The sequence below is a fragment of the Hordeum vulgare genome, chromosome 1H (genome assembly GCF_904849725.1).
Source record: "Hordeum vulgare subsp. vulgare chromosome 1H, MorexV3_pseudomolecules_assembly, whole genome shotgun sequence".
In the NCBI taxonomy this organism is placed as follows: domain Eukaryota; kingdom Viridiplantae; phylum Streptophyta; class Magnoliopsida; order Poales; family Poaceae; genus Hordeum; species Hordeum vulgare.
This window is the reverse complement of record NC_058518.1, coordinates 393,481,483-393,486,806: the sequence shown is the minus strand read 5'-3', so window position 1 is coordinate 393,486,806 and position 5,324 is coordinate 393,481,483.

Sequence of the window (5,324 nt, the reverse complement as noted above, 5' to 3'; positions counted from 1 at the left end):
AGCCAATAATCATGTTATCACACACTAACAGAAATAAAAAGCAAAAATTTAAGATAACTATTGGGTTGCCTCCCAACAAGGGATATTATTTTATGCCCCAGGCTAGGCATATTGCATAGTTTAAGTGTTATCATCTTTGACATCTAAACCATAAATGGCTCTCATGATTGATTCATATGGTGACCTAATTATCTTTCTAGGGAAGTGTTCCCTTCCTTTATTTAATGTAAATTGGAAACTTATATTTCCCTCTATCATGTCATTGATTTCACCTATAGTTCGTAGGAAGGGTATTCCAATTATAATTGGACAAGTAGGGTCGCAATCTATATCAAGCATAATGAAGTCTACAGGCACATAATTTTTATTTGGAATTATCGGCACATCATTTATTCTACCCAAGGGTTTCTTGATGGTAGAATCCGCAAGATGCAAGTTTAGGGAACATCCTTCAATAGTGTTGAGACCAAGCACATCACATAAAGTTTTAGGTATGATTGAATCACTAGCACCAAGGTCACACAAAGCATTGCATTCATATTTATTTATATTAATTTTGGTTGTAGGTTCCCACTCATTATGCAATTGTCTAGGAATAGAAAGTTCAAGCTCAAGTTTCTCATCATAAGCTTTCCCCATAGTTTCCACTATATGTTGAATAAAAGCTTTGTTTCGTACATAATCATTGGTTGAGATAATAATGGATTTGAGCAAGGAAATGTGTTCTAATAAGGATCAGTTATCATAATTAGAGTCCTTGTAATTCTAAATAGTGTGCACATCACTGGTTAAAGTTTTGACCTCTCCAAACCCACTTCTTCAGTTTTAGCATTAAATTCATCACCCTCCAAGAAAATGTGACACTCCTTTACTAGAGTTGACTCATCTCCAGTCCTTTTATCACTAACATTCAGAGAAGTAAACAAAGATTCAATAGGAGAACTTCCAATCAACTTAGCATCTTCATCATGATTCCGATAAAAACCGGGTGGAAGAGCTTTTTCTAAGACTTCCCGCTTAGCTTTCAACTTAGCGGTCCTCTCCTTACTATCATTAATAGACACTTGGATAGATTTAAAATTCTAATTAAAATCATGCTTAGGAGGCAAAGCCTTATTAAGAATTTCTACATCAAGAACAATCATATCCATGTTTTTAGCCAAAGTATCAACAACATGCAATTTTTCTTCTGCCATAATATTGAAAACTTTTTGAGAATTAATGAATTCCTATATTGTGTTATCAAGATCAGAGATTATCCTATTACAAGTTTTAGAGGAATTTCCGTAAGAATTACCATAATGATTGCCATAACGATTAGGATTATTACCGGGATACTGCCTAGCATTGAAATTACCCCTATAAGCATTGTTGTCGAAATTATTTCACAAGAGAAAGTTCATATAAATAGCATCCTTATTTTTTGAAATCAAGCTAGACAAGGGCATATCATTAGGATCAAGATGAGTATTTTTATTAGCAACCAAATTCATAAGAGAAACCACTATTTCACTCAAGGTAGTGATTTGCTCAACAAAATTTACCTGCTTACGAGTTGGAGCTCTTTCACTATGCCATTTAGAATATTTGGCCATGATGTTATCCAGAAGTTTGGTGGCCTCTCCTAAGGTCACCTCCATGAAGGTACCACCTGCGGAAGAATCTAGACATTTCTAGACACAAAGTTTGGTCGAGCATAGAAGTTTTGGACAATCATCCACAAGTTTAAGCCTTGAGTTGGACAATTTCTTATCATCAATTTCGTACTCTCCCAACCTTGTGTTGCATGTTCATGATCTGGCTATTTAAAATTCATGATTTGATTTCTAAGGGAGATGATCTTAGAAGGAGGAAAATACTTGGCAATAAAAGCATCTTTACACTTATCCCATGTTGCAATACTATTACGTGGTAAAGATGAAAAACAAGATTTAGCTTTCTCTCTTAGTGAAGAAGGAAACAATTTTAATTTCATGGTATCATTATCCATGTCTTTTTTGTTTTGCACATCACAAAGTTCAACAAAGGTAATGACATGTGAAGCGGCATCCTCATTAGGACGTCCCAAAAATTGTTCTTTCATGACAAGATTCAATAATGTAACATTAATATCAAAAGCATCAACACTAGTTGCGGGTGGTATAGGAATACTAATAAAATCATTATTATTCACTACAAGAAATATGCTAACTTGCGACCTTTAATATTGGTCACCGATTAATCGTTGATTTCCATTTGCGATCTTTTCACGACCAAAACCAACCGGTCAAAAGCTGAGCGTCTCTAATGAACTATAACGACCTTTCTTCAGGATTGGTCGTAGACATTTATGACCAAACAAAAGGTCGTAAATTAGAATCAGCCCGGTCCATTCCGGTCGTCTACATGGGCCAAGCCCAATAGTTCAGCCCGTTAAATGTTCTTTTCTTTTTATTTTTCTTAGCTGCATGGGTCGAGCCCAATAGTTTGGCCTTTTTATTTTATGGGATGGAGCCTTTTACTGAGAATTATTTTTTTTATAGTCCACTCTTCTTTTGGGCCACAACCTTTTTAGTCCAATTCTTGTTTGGGCCTTGCCTTTTATTTTAAGAGATGCAGCCTTTTAACTATATTTTTTTACACTCAACTCTTTTTTTAGGCCCAAGCCTTTTTAGTCTAATTCTTGTTTGGGCCACGGCCTTTTTGCAGTCCAACTAAGTTTAGAACCCAAACAAAATGGTCTAAACAAAACTCAAATAATTCGCAACTTCACAAAATGCATAACTTCACAGGTGCACAGCTTCACAAAATGCAGTACTTCACAGATTCAGAAATTGTATAACTTCACAGTTTACAAACTTTACACTACACCGCAACCCAGATATGTCTACTGCTGCCTACTATTACAATACATATGCTACTCTTTGTTGATAGGCTTCATAGCTTCACACTTGGCTTCGTACATCACCTGTGAAAATAATAATAATAAGGTGTAAACAACATTAAGCATTAGACAATGATGGATCCAATAACTTGTAAGCAAGAATTGGCAAAAAAAATCCAAATAGATAAATAGTATGACTAACACTAACCAGTATGTCTACATGGAGTGTCTCAAATTTTCTCACCAGCTAGGAGTTTCTGGTATATAATATACTCACATGTGCAACTCTAACTAAATTGATCATAGAAATGAAAAGGCCTACATGAATAAGTTCAGTCAGAATCCATGCATGTCAAATTTTGAGCACCAAAATAACAAATCTACCATACTAGATAATACGGTTGTAGTTACTACTCCAGTAAGTAGAGAAGAGCAAGCAGGAGTATTAAGAAAATGATTACCGCTCAACTAATTCTACAGATACTAACTCAACGCACACATGCCTAACGACCGAGTTAATGGAACAGAGATTATTATGGAACATTAATGTGGCATGGCAAGGTTCATCACATAATTTCATATTTGCTAAGCAGATGTTAGATCTGAACTAAAAATTATCCTCATTCCAAGTCAACAATCAACAAGACCTACACCACACGATCGAAAACAAGAACAAGGTTGTTTACACCACATAGCCTCAAAATCAGGCAAGCTGAAGCACAGACCTATCTAAAAAAGTTATCCACATGCTTCTCCGTGCAGGACAAAAAGGTGCCAAAAACAAAATCGCTGCTACATCTACACTAACTCGCTTCCGATTTAACGTGGTTACCAGGAAAATAAAACAGAGCGACTCCTACAAGAACATGCATTTCGATCCAAGGACAAATCATCACCATATGCCTGCATATCTGATTCCAGCACCCAACGAATCAAATGTACAATGGAGACGCTCCTCTATTAAGTGAAGGGATGTACGGAGCCTATTCACAGCACCTCAGAAACCATCATGCATTCTCTTGATCCTACTTGCCCTGTTATGTTGACACTGGACCCAGGATTCAGGTCGCGTGCAATAGAAAGGTACACAACAACATGCCAGTGAGAATGAGACACTACCGAGTTGTAAAATAGCCACGGCGAGAGCCATTCTTAGTAAATGGTGATCCATATTAAATGTTGGTTCCCAATAAAAAAATTATGAGCACAATAGAAGTATTTTTGATGATCTACAAAATCAGAACCGAACTGACTCTAAATTCTGAAAAGTAGATCTTTATTCAGAGATAAGCACACGGGGGATGCATTGCATTTGCATCCACCAGTTAGTGAAATTTCGTGGCGAATCACAATTAATTATGATGTGTGCCAAGAAAGTTTGGCTTCGAGTTTAACAACAACCAATCAATCAGCTTTAAGTAGTCTACTGATAAAATATATATGGGGCAGACTCAGCCTTGAGTAGCTCTCTAATCCCTCCGTACCATAATACTTGTTATTGGAAATAACTAGTCCAGTTCTCCCCAACAATAAGTATTTTGGAATAGATGGAGTTGCTTCCAATTCTTTTATCTTTATTACAAGGGCAAAAAAAGACAATTTCCATTATAATTAAATCGATCAATCAATGAATACAAGACAACAGCTAATTCTCAATCTCACAGAAAGCACACATGGTGGAGCTCTTTGAGAAGTCAATCACAAATGTGGTGAACCATGAGAAAACAAATCACAGGTTATTTACCTAGCACTAGAACCCTAGAATAAATCCTAGAAGAACAAATGTAACCCTAGCCTAGAATACATGGCAGGACGGGAACCCTAGAATGAACCGTGGCAAGAATCTTCCCCATGAATCCAATCCGATCCGATCTGATCCAATTCAATCATGGTGGTCTGTGGAAGAAGAATCTGACGCATTCACCTTGGACGCCGCAACCAGTCAGGGTGGGCACTTGTCGATGGGCATTCGAAGTTGTGGATAATCAAGCAACAGTAGGAATGCATCAGATGCGGGTCGTCGAGATGAAGAAAACCAACCAAAATAAGAATAATAAGAATGGGATGACGCGGTTAAGATTCATACATACCCCTGCTTCCATGGTCAAGGCCTGCTGCCGCGTACGGACGCCCGTGGGCTAGATTTTCCCATGGGGTGCAAGGAGGGAGGGAGGGATGGATGGGGGAGAGACGACAGCTCGTGCTCCGGCTACGGGCGAGGTGGGTGGCGTGCTCCGGCCGCTCGTGCACCACCTGGTTCTAGTCCCGATGGATCTCCCTCCTGGGGAGGCTCGTGCACCACCATCCATGCACTCATACGAGGTGGGCTGAGATATGGAGGTGAGGTCGGGGCGGCGGATCCAGTCGAAGAAGTGCGGACAGGCCACCGGCGACGCCCCGCCCGAACCCTAGACCCGAATGGATCAGGATCGATCTCCCTCCCTCTAGTTCTTTTCTCACT